This window comes from Rhagoletis pomonella, unplaced genomic scaffold, assembly GCF_013731165.1.
Source record: "Rhagoletis pomonella isolate Grant_MI unplaced genomic scaffold, Rhpom_1.0 Rhpom_scaffold_00006, whole genome shotgun sequence".
Classification (NCBI taxonomy): Eukaryota; Metazoa; Arthropoda; class Insecta; order Diptera; family Tephritidae; genus Rhagoletis; species Rhagoletis pomonella.
This window is the reverse complement of record NW_023458560.1, coordinates 30,915,561-30,931,675: the sequence shown is the minus strand read 5'-3', so window position 1 is coordinate 30,931,675 and position 16,115 is coordinate 30,915,561. Positions and strand designations below refer to the sequence as shown.

The 16,115-nt window shown below is 35.8% G+C and overlaps 1 non-coding gene across 1 annotated transcript; it reads left to right on the top strand.

The window, feature by feature from the left end:
* The first annotated feature begins 15,891 nt into the window (after nucleotides 1-15,891).
* Nucleotides 15,892-15,965, top strand: Trnar-ucu. The gene has a single exon. It is a non-coding gene; the product is annotated as a tRNA-Arg (tRNA).
* Nucleotides 15,966-16,115: the final 150 nt, after the last annotated feature.

Here is a 16,115-nt window from a genome sequence, read left to right as displayed (position 1 = left end):
CGTTTTACTCTATCATGTCAGGACTTTTTTCTATCCACAAAAAAAAAAGCATGGCGATAATTATGTAACAGGCACGTTTTTTGAGTTAACGTGATAAAGCAAAACAGACTTCAAGGTCATGTTCGGCGCATCAAAATACATAAGAAAAAGATGGTGTGGTTCCGGAAATCCAACACTTTTTTTGTGGTGTAGGGCTGTTTACAACTGTGCTGTAGCCACACAACAAAAACATATCAGGTTTCGAGTATCAGACTATATTTTCCTTATGTATTTTGATGCGATGAGCATGAATCTGAAGTCTGTCGCATAATATCCGCCATGTTTCTTGAAGCTAGGAAAAAATCCTGACGCTGTGGAGCAAAACGGATTTCAGATTCGTGTTCAGGGAACAAAAACACATGGGGTCGCTTTTGGTTGGGGTCCTGGCAGGTGTAAGGTGCGATTTCTATTCAAGCGGTTAAGAGGATGAAAAAGTGAGTCACCTCATCACTTTCTATTACTCTACTTCGCGAGGCCAAAGTGGAAAAATGTTTGCTCGCACTGCCTGACTAACCTTGAAAAGCTCTCGGGCATTGCAATAAGCGTTTCGGGGCGTTTCGTTGACTTAGTAATGTTCTCCGTTCAGATGTTCGGGTATCACAATGGGCAATCTCCTTAATGCCTAAGTGCGTGCCTTATCTGAAATAACCACTGTAACCTAACCTATGCATGTATGTATGTATGTATGTATATAAAAAAGCATATATGTAATAGCGACACAACATTTGTACCTGCTAACTCTGTTACGAACTCCTTTCGTATAAATGTACTACTTTTGTGTGGCATTCTTTCTCTTTGTTTATTTCTTATGTAGCATTTTTCAAATATTTCCTCAAGCGCAACCCAACTCTGTTGACTGTGAACTGTCATAAAAAATGTATGGTCACAAGTTGTCACATATATAGTAGGTACGCTAACATTACAATGAAAAAGTGTATGTGCAGTTTTATAGAGCAGTGGTAGGAATGCTAGTAGCTCTTTGCTTTGAAGCAATTAAGCCATGGACAAATGCTATTTGTCAGGAATGCACGTGAACTAAAAAAGAAATACTCGTACGAGGAGGAAAACAGAGACGAGTTACAAATCAGTAAATAAACAGCAGCAGGGTAGACAAAATGCATTCCTGCTGCCAAGCAACGAGTTTTTGCAAGGCAAATGTCATGCAGGCAACGACAAGGGACGAGGGCGGGGATGCGAATGTGAGCAGCTGCGAACGATGTGCGAGGGCAATTGCGAAGAGTAGAGCTAATGAAAACGAATTTGATGCCGATGTTGTTGATGCTGGGTAAACGTACAATTCGAATGAGTGACACACAGTGGATAAGTGAGGAAGTTCCTTTGAATCAAATGCCAACAAATGAATACATTCTGCTTGTACTGAGCAGGTAACTATTTACGTACGTACATAGTTGTGTCGGTTTCATAAAACAGCTTAAGAACACAATATGCACTCCACCCTAATAGACTACTTTGCGGTCGGTCTGCGTAACCTGACGCTGGCTGCTATATACATACATACGTCAACCCTACGCAATTGCGGAACAGTGATCCGTCGAAATGGTTTATCCGACGCGCTTAACATTCGCAAACGAGCCCAGCACTTGGCTATCGCAGCAAACAAACAACAAGGCAATGGTCATGTTGGCCCACTTGTTCAGTCGGAGTACTTAGCGTATGATGAATGCCAATTGCAGCGTGGAATGTACAAAAAAAAAATATATATATATGTATATGTATTTTGCGTTCGCATACATTTTGTAGCGCTGTATGTCGCGCCTCAATGACTGAGTTCTTTTCTGGGTCAGGATTTGTTTGCGCAAATTTTTTATTGTCAGCATAGTTTTACAGTGTGACACATGTGTATGTATGCATGTGTCTATGTACATATGTATGTGAGCGTTGACAACTTTTTCCATGCTTCATGCATACCTAAATTCCAGTGCTTTCAGATTTGTTTTGTTCCATTTTTTTATGTACATTTTATTTGTTCTCTTTCTTTTTTATTTGTGCGTGTGTGGGCCCACTTAATTACGGTGACCATAAATATGGATTCAAAATGAAGGACAATTTTTCAAAAATATCAAAAGAGTATTTATGATTCTAAATTCTTAGTACATTTTAAACTTCAAAACAAATCACGTATTCTTCATCGATATTAATCTTTTTTATCTGAATATTTATAAAAGTATAGTAAAACATATTATAATTACAATAGTTTACACGAAAAGTGAAAATCTTTAAAAGATTATTTTATAGGCGAATTTTGAGTCGTTCAAAACGAAAACAATACCCTTTTTTTTGTTTTTTGTACTTTCCGCAGTTATTTGTCAAAAAATCGACGTCATGAGTCGACGTAAACGATGAGTTACAAAGGTATTTATGTGCCCTTTACAAAAATATATAATTTGTGCGGATTGCGCTTCATAGCATCTACATTTCTAATCCGATTTTCATTATCTTTGGCTCAAAATTTACTGTAATGATATATCTTCTTTATCGAATTTTTAAACTAATGAACAAAATAATCAAATAAAATTGAAAATCTCACTTTTTTCGACTTTGACGACAAAATGCAAATGGTCGCCTGTAGCACTAATAATTTTCATTGAAGTCGCCACAAGTTATATATTTTGGTAAGAGGCACATCAATACCCTTCCAGATGTAAGTCGCTTACGTTGATTGGGAGATTTTTTCATGAGATATTGAAGAAAAGCTACGAAAAGTACCAAGAAACACTTTTTTGAAAAAATCCACCCATTGTCCGATAATTTTAAAATAACGAATAAAATGCGGGACAAATGCAGGACACTTGGAAAAAAGCAGTACATTTTCAGGTTTTTCAGGTTTGAAAAACTACGCAGGACCAACCTTTGAAAAACAGTACGGTCCTGCAATAAACAGAACGGATGGTCACCGTACACTTAATGCATTTTTAATGATTCGTGCAATACGCGTACGCCAGCTAGTGTGCGTGATGCCGGTCGCCGCCGCCGCCTGCGCTGACCCAATGATATGAGTACCCACCTGCGTATGTACATACATATACACATTAAATACAACTGTGTCCATACACCTATGCAATTTTTTCTGGCGCATATCCATATAAATATGTATGTAACTAAATGGCATTGTTTGTGTGTGTGTGTGGGTGCAGAAAGTGTGCCAGCAGTGCAAGAATTAGTGGCACGTGAAATGAGTGAAATGTTTTCTTTCTAAGTGTACATAAATATTTGCTCTTTTCTCTGTTTGTGAATTGTTACTCCTTTGTTTGTGGCATGCAACATTTACATATCTATGTATGTATGTGAAAGTTAAGATATTTTTTTATTATTCAACTTTGACGTTGAAATTAATTTCGTGTTAGGTCTGGCATAAATGCGAGACATCGCGTGCAGCGTACAGAAAGTGTTATGAGTTTCATTTGTGGCATCAGTCTGCACATTAAATTGCGAAACTTGGCTGGCATGTTTGCATTTCTGCCATTCTTTTTAGCGATGGTCATGTGTTTGATATATTTCATAACTTTAAACAAAATATTACCGTTATTATTCTGAATACTTCCGAATTTTAAGTAAAAGAAATTGCTGGAAATTTTTTTGGGGCTGAATGGATCAAGTGGGGGAACTTCGCGTATAGGAGTGTAATGTGGTATAGTCCTCTATCTTCAATTCTGGCAAGTCTACAACATCTGTTATTACCTTAACATGTGATGACTTAAAAAAAAAGGGGCTATAATACAGAAATGAATTAAAACCAGTTAATTTTCTTTAAGACGCACAAAACATGTGATCCAAAATTTTAAAATTTTTTTAACTGCAAGAAATCAACATTATTTGTTAAAAAAAAAAATTGATTTATAAAGAAAAAACTCTTAGTATTACAAAAGTAAGTTTTGTGTTTCGTTTGTCAAGTCTTGGATAATAGAAATTTTATGTCTTGTAGATTTTGTATGAGTTTGTTTGGAAATTTTGAAAATCGCCCTTTGTGGTACACAAGAGGTCGGTTAAGGTATTAATATACCACATTACCCTCCATCAGGCTATACAGACTCTTTAAAAAGAAAAGAGCTATTTCGGAAAAAACGGTAAAAATTGCCAACTTTTTTTTTTTATAAAACTCATGAAATCCGCTTAAAAAATCTTTTATTTTAAAAATTAGATCTTGTTAGAACATAGTTTTTAAAACCTAAAATGAATATAATGTCTTCAGGGTAATAAAAAATAACACAAATCACTTACATGATAGGGATGTGCAAACAATTTATTTTCTTTAAAATTATTCATATTTTTTTTTAAATATTTGTATTAACACATTTCCCAATAGGGATAACACAATCCTCTTTTAAGCGTTCGGCACTAAAAATAAAATATAAGCTATAATAAAGACTCGCCAGATAGAAATTCTTTTCTGCGTCACAGTTAACTCTGTGATTTTGAATAGAAGACGCCACATTGAGAACGCATACATTGCCGCAACTGATAAAAAATTGCCCAACTTTCAACTTTTGTCGCGCGTTAATGCGGAAAAACAAAAATTTATGGAGCGAATTCAAACTAATTGACTTTTAGCCAATCAAAATGAGTCGTTTTGTTTGCGGCAACGTTTTTATGCTGCCACCTCGCCATGTTATGTGATGCAGCAAAGAATTTTTATCTGGCGGAGCCTTAAGGCGAGATCAGCTATTTCCACATATGAAATTGCAAATTTCACATTCAGCGGGAGTTGTCACAAATGGTGGTTTAATATTGGCAAATCTTCGATATGCTACAACAAAATCGATAACAATAAAGTGTTGCCACATGAAAATTAAAGCTCTAACTCCATAACCTACTTATCATATAGTTTGACGCATTTACGTGATAGCGCACAAAAAATTGAATTGAAGGGAAAAAATTGCCAAAAATCGCCAAAGGCATTTTACTAAAATTTTGCACATGACCGTTTTTTTTAAGAAATTAAAAAATAAATAGAACTATAACAGAGCAAGAATGGGCGAAGAAGGCGCACTTTCAACTTCCAAAAATGCATAAATGGAGGGCTTCACGATCCTAAGATATTTCTGGACTAGGCCACCGTTAGTTCAGGACCATTTCGGGATTAGTGCACGACTAGGATGGGACCATTTCGGGTTCAGATCAGGACGATTCCCGGACAAGTTCGTGAACATTTCCTGACCACTTCAGGATCAACTTGCGCCTAGTTCACGATTATTTTGGTACTAGTTCTGAGCCATTTCGAGACTAGTTCAAGACTATTTCAAGAATATATCGGTGCTAATTCGGGATCATTTTGGGACCTTTCCAGGACCTATTTATGTACATACATATGTATGTATATCGAATTTCATGTGTACCCGATTCCCACGCCTTTTTGATAGGCTTTGTCACAAGAAAGACATATCGCTGCCGCTACTTTTTTCACTTGAACTAGCATAGAAGTTGTCAATCGCTAAATGGATTGTCAAAATCGTAAATTTTGGTAAAAAACATTCGAAAAACTTTCCAGGTTAATTTAGGTAGCCTTGCGTGATAGTGTGATTACAGAAAGAAATTTTAGATCCTTCTTCGATTTCTTTCTTTTTTATGCAGTTTGTAGCCCATTCAATTTTAGTAAAGTTCAACTTTTAAGTGGCTGCAAAATCGAGTTCATGGTTAATTTGTACAATTTATTAAAACTGGTGTTAATTTTTTATAAACTTCTTTGCAACGGTCTTGCGCATTTTCTTTTACAAGAAATTCATGCTTGTATTGAAAAAAGCAGAGATCATAACGATTATAAGAAATAAAATTAAATATTGTGTATAGTTATTACTGAACAATGGAAAAGACATATTCTCCTAATAATTATCTGCAACTTTTATTTTTTTCGTCAACGCGATCAACTGCATACTTAAGAAAATTCTGAAAAATCAGATTAAAAAGCTGAAATTTTGATGAAAATTTGTTAAATTTTTCTACGCACTGAAGAAAGTTTGAAAGATTGATTTATATGGTTTTGGTTAAAGCATAGAGCATATTTTTATGAAAAAAATAACCAAATTATTTGAATTTAAATACCTCACCGTGTACTCATTTTTGCTTCCCCCCGTATATACCCTGTCGGTTCCGTCAATAATCTGGGCAGCCTAAGGCTGGAGTGATAACTTAAGGGTTAACTCAATAGATCTATGTAGCTACATGCGTCGCAGCAATGGGGCTTCTGTATATACCGTTGGAGTTTTTCGCATGCACTCAATTCTCAATCTTAAATCCGTATTCGTACAACTTGGGAAACATGAGCAAAACGTGTGTGTGAGCAACTCCTGTGCACCCTGCGATCACGGCCGATCGGCTAATTGCCAATAGGCGGGCACCGGTCTAGAAGCAAGCGGCCTAATATATAATCGTGCATCTTTTTAAAACCCTCTCATCAATATATTTTTACGCTGGGTTCGGTTCTCGCCTTCAATGAGAAGATAACCCAAATTAGGTGAGCTAAAAAAAAATACAACTTAAAGTTATTAATTTTCAACCCGTCCTTAAGGTCAACAGCATATGGATATGAACTCATACATACAAGACATAAACAAGACATCATACCCGAATGTACGAAGATTACATGAAGTCAAGTGAGCTAAATCCAAATTGAAACGAGACTGTATCATACAAATGGTTGGCATTTACGAAGTATATGGCAAATTAATCATAAATAATCATTTACAAATGCGTAAGCTTATAGAGTAATCTCAAGGATTACTACAAGCGCAAAATATGTTTGAGGAATATTTATCAATGTAATACTCGTACAATTTAATATAATAAAAAAATATTTTTGCAATGTAAAAACTGCAAAGAAAAAAAATCATAACCGCGTGCGACCTACGACTGATACACTCCAGAGCAAATGTACAAAACTGTCATAAACTTAGAAAACTTTAATAATGTCTTAATAATAGAACATCATCCAATTGTAAATAAATATGTACGTATGAGAATGCCTATAGAATTTGAAAACCATACAAAAAAGGGAGAAAATTCTTACCAAAGTAGCAAGCAGAAAGCGAGTAAATATAGGGTGATTGAAGGGTGATGCAGATCTTTGACAGCAATTATTTGTGATATGTTTTCAGACAGGCTTTGGCAAACTTAGTTATGGACCGGTACTCAGTTGAACAACGCGCAAAAGTGATCCAAACAATTTATGAAGATAAGTAGTCGTTCTGTAAGAAGTGCATTTTGCGCGTTTCCCGATTTTTTTCGACCTTTCAGCGCCGTTCAGCGGACCTATATCATAGTCAATATAGCGCTTAAGCTACAAAAGATTTCACACAGGATAAAAAGTTACCATGCAAATTAGATAAATATTTTAATACAAAGAAGAATGTGGTTTACCTCTCAATTTGAAGCAAAAAATATTTTTAGTGAGGGGTGAAAATTTCTCAACTGGACCTCGGATTTCAGTCAAGTTCGAATTCTTGCGTGACAATTTGTGAGTAGAGAGGATTATGGATTTGAAAGGGATTCTGAGAACTTTCTTGAAAAATTTTAATTTTTAAAGTTTTTATAAGCAGTTATATTTTTAAGCAATCTTTTTTTCAAAACTTATTTTCTCTTAGAGTATTTGACGAAGTAGTATTGAGGTATTTGACGAAATTTTTTTTGTAAGCCTAGTGACATTAAAAAAAAAATTTATAAATTAGAAAAAAAAAATTTAAATTCTAACATTATTCAAGTTGCATTAAAAATATGTCCTCAATGAGTGTTTTTCATTTCGTTTATATTTTCGAAAATAACATTTATTGGACAAAATATTTCTAAAAAAATACGTTAGATTTTTTCTGTTCATTACTTACAGCAACAGTTGTCACAGCGCGCACGCATCGTGAACCATGCACGCTCACCGCCTATGCGCGCAACGTGTTCAGTAGAGAGCGCGCACAGGAGCAACTAGCAATTGGCTCATATTTGCGACTTTTTTAAGGCATTTTAGGTTAAGCTTGGTATGTGTTAAAATAATCTGAACAAGTCCATTTTTTTGGAGTTCACACGCAACTGTATGGTTCTAGCGCCATCAGTCAACCATAAGTATGTAAATTTTATGTCTAACAATTTTTTTATTGTGGTTGTTCCAGTGTTCAACGTCGCACAGTGGTACAGTCCCATACATTTTTTTGGAAAAATAGAAGGAGTCGGCGTATAACCTCAATGTTTCTGTGCAACATTCATGAAGACAAATCAAGAAAAAAAATAAAATTTGGCGAGATCGATTTATTTTAAAGCATACCTCCCATATAAACCTAACCCCAAAAACGTCTTAAAATGCAATAGAAATTGCACCGATGCATATCTAACTCCGAAATTTTGCCCATATGTTTGTAATAATCAGGATACGGATTTTTGTCTTTTTTAGGATATTCGCCTTTACTAATTTTAATTGTAAAGAGCCAGGAAAAAGCCCTTATTCCTGATAATATGAATGTTTTAAACGTTCCACATTTAAATTGGGCGCCACTTGTGTCAACTCACGTCGAGCGCACGTTTAGTACATTTAAGGGTTTTCTTCGCGAAAATCTAATACAAATGCTGCCAGAAAACTTCAAAATGCATCTTGTGGTTCAGTATTACTACAACTATAGAGATTAAAGTTTTGCGAGTTAAAAACTCAAATGGAGAAAATAGTCAAAGATTCAAAGTAAAATTTTTTGATATAATGAAACTATGTAGTTCATAGTTTTTCTCTTTTTACTTGTAAAATAAACATTTCTAAAATAAATGTATTTTTGATTATTTGTCGGTATTTGACTTTATTTAGTGCTTTAGTTTGCCTTCTAGTGCCTTTTCCTGCCCATTTTCCTTTTTTTTTTGAGGGTTTTTAGGTCCTAAAAACCGCTCCCTGGTAATAATGTTGTGTGCGAACTCAAAAAAACAAAAAATGGAATCAATGGGATTATTTAAACATATACCTCCGATGCAATGCTTAATTTAAAAATGCCTTAAAAATACCAAAAATGCCTTCATTATTATATAAGGTTATGTTAAAAGTCGCAAATATGAGCCAATTGTTAGTTGCCCCTGTATTGGAGGTGAAGCTCGGCCAAACATTTAACAAACGTTAGTATAACCGCCAAAAATATTATTTTATTATTACCAATTTTGGAAAAGGGGGCTTGTCGTGCTAATTTTTCAATATGCTTATTTTTAAAAATTAGATCGGTTTTTCGTATCGGCTACTAATTTATAAAAATTCGAATTCTTAGTACCGGCTACCAATTTCGCAAAAAGCTGAGCCTAAAAAAATCATGTCGACCAATTTTGTTGTGTTTTATTTATAAAACGAAATCTGCATTCTTATTGAAACACCCTTTAGTAAATAGATATTAGCTGGTCCCAGATGATCCAAAGAAATGGCAAATCAAGCAAAGAAACAATACATTTATGGCGTCTAATCAAAACGGCATAATCTTTTGTTGGTGCGATTTCTTGTTCAACCAATTTGTAGTTTGTTGTCATTGGGATACGAATATTATTGACATAATCATCATTGGCATTGAGAAGCTCACACGTGCACTGACCTAAACGTGGGTACACATATACACATACTATGTGTAGTAAGTACAATCAAACAAATGTAAAGCATAGATCGCCTCCGTCAACAAATACAGCAAGTGTACATCTGAAATGATCCCAAATACCGTGTGCCAGCGGCAGCTAAACCGACACTGGCACTAAAAAAAAAACAGCAAGACAAAAATATATACAGCCTGCTTATATAAAAGACAAGAAAATATTAACACAACTCATGCTCGACGAAAAAACCGGACTAGCAAGACAGGAAGTGTGAAAAGGCGGTTTCAGCGACAGCAGGAGGATATTGGAGGAGTCAGTCGTTGGACATAAACGAAGATAAAACAAAAATGAATTTATTACTTTCGCCAATGGCGAGGACAAAACCCAACAGCAACGAGTCATATACTACTTAAGAAAAAAAAAACAAATTGGATATTGAAGACATGAGCACGTAGAGAATGTATGGCTGGACCGAACTGAGTTGGACAACAAAAAAAGGACGTGCTTAAGTAAACATGTGTTGCTGCTTGGATTGTCAGAATCAAAACACGTTCAGAATAACGAAGCAAACAAAAGAGAGTATGCAGAGTATATTTGTATAGTACATACATATTTATTTAGTGGCGAAATTCAAGCATTTAGCAGTTGAAAAGTATATTTAAGTGTGAGTTTTGTGGAAATTCAAATCGTTGGTAATAATCGTAAAATGAAGGACATACTGTCTTACAAGCACTTAAAGCTCAATGTTCAGTAAATATTGCAGAAAAATCGCTCAAATTGGCCAACTGGAAATGGTTTAGGAAAGAAATCATAGAAATATGCGCTCAAATACAGGTTAGTTTAAGCTGGGCGATGTTGAGTCACACATACACTAGCCGGTTGGATTTCGATGTTAGGAGTTAAAATATAAATTTCAGCTTAACTTTTGAGATGTCTTCTAACTTTCCGAACTGACGGTTCCCAAGCTTTTTGGTCGTGTTTCTGATAGTGCGCGATATCAATCCACGCTAGGGATGCCCATTTTTTGTATGACAAGATCACAGCAATCTTTCCCTGTTAGCAGTACCAAGAAGCGAGTATAATTGCTTTTGATGTTTTTGCACACAAGATTTCAAGCTGAGCTCAGATTAATGGAAGACTGGCGTGCTGCACGGGGATTGCCAATAAACCCGCTGAAGTTCACCGTTGTCCCATTTATCAAATGAAGGAAAGTCTCTTTGGCTAGACCCACCTTGGCAGGGACAGAAACTGAGTTATCAGAAGAGGCAAGGTATCTAAGGGTAACTCTTAAAAAAAGACTCGATTGGAGTTCATATCTCTCGAATGTTACCAACAAGGCTATAAGGAAGTTTTATGTCAGCCAGAGACTTCATGGCAAACCCTGGGGAATATCACCAAAACTAAAGTATTGATCTTTCAATATTATCGTGAAACCTGTTGTTGCATACACGGCACTGGCCTGGCGATCAAAAGCATAGCAAATAAGTGGCATTCCTCCTCTGTCTATTCTGACCGAAAAGAAGGCTTATTGGAGCGCTATACAGCTACTGCCCAATGTAATCAGCATGAAAAGTGGTGGTTCTAAGCTATTCCTTGAGGATCTCGCTATCAATTTCTCAGATGTCATGCTACCGAAATCATCCTTTGACAAACCCTACAAAGTCAGAATTCCTAAAAAGAACTGCTGTCCAGGTACATATGGTATACCGATAAAAGACCAAGATCCCAGAAAAGTCCGCCAATGGGCTCATACCCAACCATATTCCAGGCGGAAGTCTTCGCAATCGAAGTCTTTGTTCGAGAATGTTTTCGTAGAAAGAATAACGTGGTCAGAATAAATATTATGTCGGATAGTGACGCCCTATACTCATTTAGAATGAGTCTAGGAGTTAATATTAATTACTGTGGCACTGTGGGGCCCTATGTGAAACCTTCGCTCCGAACTAAAGCAAGGGGCCATAAAATCTTTGCTTCCTGTGCTATGCCCTATAGTTTTTCCCTTAAATTCTTTTAGTAATTTGTTGCCCGTTAGTAGTCAATTTGTTATACTAACGAGTTTAGTCCAGTCTTTGTGGAATTGCTCTAAGTGTCCGCCTATTGCGCCCTGGTCTAGATGCAAGGCTACAATGTGTTCCTGATGTGCGTGTCGATAATTTTTTTACAGCATTTTAGAAGACACGAGGTCAAACTTATGGGCTTGTATTCGATCGAAGATACTGACTTGCTCTTACCTGCCTTCAGTAATTAATAAAATATCGCAGTTTTCGTATTTCTGAAAACTATTATATGGGAGGTAGGTGTGGTTTCTTTAGTTTCTTTAAGATATCTCAATTTTGACTCGAGTTATCGTGTGCACAGACGGACGAACGGACAGACAGTCACCCCTCAATCTATTTCTTTTTTCATTCTGAGCATTTATGTATACATTTGTCTATATCTATCTCGATTCGTTTTGGCTGTTACAATCAGTGTTGCTGTTGTTCGACTAAAGGAGCAATTTGACCCTTTTAAATACCTTTTGCCCCTTTTCACAGAATTTTTTTAGGAAATGTTAACAGAACCATGCTAGTAAAAAATATTTCCTCCTGAAAGTACGAAAAAAGGCATCACTTCAAACTTTCAAATGAAACTCAAGCTTAAAATGAAACTTTTCTCCTTGCAGCGACTCGATTGTTGTGTACAAAAAACAAAACCAACCTCAATTCCCATATATAAATTTAAGAGTACCGTTAATTTCTCATCATCAAACTATCGGATCTAAACCAAATTAGTATGAGATCACCTCTGAGGTACAGCCTTTGTTTTAAAAAATTAAAGAATTATAGAAATCGGCATACATTGCGGTAACATACATAAAAAATATATATTCCGACGAATTAATAACGTTCCCCTTTTATGAAGTCGGTAAAAAAAAATAACAATTTTTTCGGCCATGACTCTTCTTTTGCGACTTTCTGAACATTCTCAACAACAACACTGGTTACAAACAACCGTTATGTGAACAAAGTTATTATACGCTTGGGCACAAGTGAGCTCGGGTATAAAAGTACAAAAACGATAGAGACAAAAATTGAGATAGAGAAAGTGATCGAGATAGAGTTAGACAAAGAAAGATATAAGACTGACGAATTTTGTTATGTCATATTGTATTAGGTTATAATATGTTGTGCAATGTAATATTATGTTAAGTTATGTTGTGTTATGTTGTGTTATATTGTGCTATGTTGTTCACCGCATTTCAACTCTATTCACCACAGCTCACTTCAGATCACCTCAACTCGCCCTATCTCACCTAAAGTAAACTCACGTCAACTCCTCTCAGTTCACCTCAATTCACCTTACCCCAACTCACCTTATTTCATCTCAAATCAATTCCCCCATCTAATGTTACTTCACCTCAACTCACTGCAACTTATCTCACCTGAGCTCAACTCACCTTAAGTTATCTAAACTTACTTCACCTGAAATCAACTCTCCTTAGCTGACACTAAATTTTAGTAGTTGAATTGCAACCACCGGGCTATGCCGTTGGCCTTAAACCGGCACAAAACACATAAAAAGTTTTTGAGTTTTGGCACACACGTCACTTTTGGCAGTTATAACTATTAAGTGATAAAGGACTTCGTCGATCTATTAGCCAGCATAGAATAACTCTTGCCAATTTGAAGGCAGAGCCGCGCAAGGTCTTTTGCCCTTTTTGCGTGGGCGACGAGTACCGAAGAAAATATAATGAAGAACTCTTTGAGCTTTTTAATAACATGGACAGAACTCAGTGTATAAAAAATCCAAATGTTGCGGGAAAAAGATCCAGCGTTTCGGTGCCCATGAGTGAACAACGAAAGCAAAGGCGCTCACGAACTCAATGGGCGGAGCAAACTGGCGGAATCCAAAAATAAGACAGGCAATCGGTGAGGTTTTTTGGGTCTCGGCACAAATCGGCAAAGGGGTTTAGAGTCAAATAAGAAGAAGAAGATCAAGCCATTGCCAGAAATGTAGGTCCACCGCCAGATTCGGTGTCACAATACAGAACTGCGGTCTAGCAGGGGCTGGGCATTACAGAGACTGCCTGCAACAATCTCCATCAACACGCACCTCCTTTTCAGCTTAACACAACTTATCGCTAACTTGGAGGCATGCACCGCTAATGAACACTTTCCTGTTAGTACACCACTTAGAGTTTTATCAATTTGATGAAGTGTGTGGTTTTTCAGAAATGAAGTTAAAATTTGAAATCTAATTTTCTAAAATTATCTGTAAACTCTCAATTAATTCGCCAGCAGTTGACACTTGCCCAAGTTAAGTGTTGTCACCGATGATAATCTACTTAAGTTGGTCAATGATATGCAAAACAGCCATTTTTCACAAACACTGACCCATTGATATACGTATGTACACAACCCAACATGAAGACATGGAGCGACGTTAAGAAATTCGCTGGAAAATGCCAAAATTGAAATTGTCAAGTCAGACGCTTCGTTCGTTTGGCACCTCTAAAAATATTCAAAATTGATAAAATTTACCACCAAGCAGCGTTGGAAATCACAGCATGCAAAAGTTGTCGCCGTCGATATGTAGCCGCCACAAAGTCTGTGGGTGGATGCAGAATTTCCTGTATACAAAAATCGAAGGCGTTAACACGAATTGTTGGCTGGCAGCTGTTCAGGCGAAAGTAGTAATGGCGCTGCCACAACCAACATTTACTTACTTGTCCATATAAATGATAAGCAGCGTTGATTGCCAATATGCTTATGTAAGTATTTGAATTGAATTGAAAATCAGTTAGCAAGAAGTCAGCAGTTTATGCCCCTCATTGGGTAAGTCGAAATTCAATTTGTGAAAATTTTCGGGATTTATTGTAATACAATTTAACGCACACGCGCATACATATGTATGTATGTATGCTAGTGGCATAGTAAACAGTGCAAACAATATGGACTCACTTGATTTTTGTGTCATAATAAATACATACATACATATGTGTATATGTACATACAATTGTGGTACAAATATGAAAATTTGTTGTAAACTCTGCTACATAAGTACTTCATAAATTCACTTGATTGCCCATGCTCGCATAAAACATTTATTTGTACATTTATTTATAGTGCAGCTTTGTTGTGATTGTTATTGTTGTCAGTGCGTTAAAAGTATTGATGTGATCGTAGTCGCAGTTTATGATCGATAATATTTGCATTATTCAATTTTTGGCTGGATAAAGCAGCGAATGACCAAAAACTTTTGTCAGTACTTGCATTTTTATTTCTTTGGCTTTTTATGCGTATTCCATGTTTACAAAGTAGAGTTTTGCTCGTATTCTTCTTCAGTGTATGTACTCGTATTTGGGGACTTTTATTGGCATACAAAATTATAATCAAATTTGTTAAAAATCGTAAAACATAAATAGTATTTGAGTGAAAAGTTGAAGTTTATGAATTGTAAATCACAATGACTTTTTATTTATTTTAATTTGGGGTTTTTATTTAATAATGTCGAATTTGCAATTTCTTTTAACAGCAATATGCGAATGTTTAAAAACATTCAAAGATTTCTGAAGTTGTATCAATGCTTCGTAATGGTGAAACATTTAAATTCATTTAAATAATATTATTATTAGGGTGCTCACAAGCTGTGTTAAGCATTTTGTATAATCTTCAGTCTTAAAATTGTTCTATGATATGATTAAAATGGCTTTAAAAGATTTCTAACTACATACACCTAAATGTTGTCCAACGTTGAAATGCACTACCACTAACTATATACTGGTAGTGAAAATTTCAATTTAGCGCAACCCTGGTTGAAATAAATTAGTCAATATTACAAACACGTGGTTATCCAGTGAAAAGCGAATGAAAACGAGTCCTGAGTCTCCTTAAAATTGAGGCTAAAATGTCGCTGGCTGTCGTCCATTCATAGATAGATAATAATAATAGATTGGCGCTTACACAATATGTTAAGAGTTTGGTCGGGCTTCTCCTCTTATTTGTGCGGAGGGACCTACAGTAGTACGCGATCTTTCCATCTACAGCCGGATCAAATTAGATTTATGTATGTATGTATGTTTATGTAAATTTGTACTTTCTCTACAAGCATATGCAAGCAAATAGGTTGGTTATTCCCAAAAGTTCGTGTAAAACATCTTCGCAAATAGTATAATCGCTTTACTTGTTTTTTTCGCTGCAATTCAGTAAACTATTTATAGAAACAGCTGTGAAATTTTTAAGCAGCTTAATATGTATCGTAAACAATTACTTAATACAATCGAAATTTTTAAAATACTGTGCCGATAACTTTAAGCTACCTTCTAGTGGCCTTTTAGTGCAGTGGATAGTACATTGGACTTCTAATCCAAAGGTCGCGGGTTCGATCCCCGCAAGGGCTCAGATACTGTAAGAACGCCGTATTATTTTTTTGTCTTTATTTTTTATAAATACTTAAAAATTTTTGTTGAACATTTTAATTATTTATAACTGTGTAATTTCAAACACAACAACCACGCTGTCGAGTTTAAATAGCGGCAAATCAGCTGCACT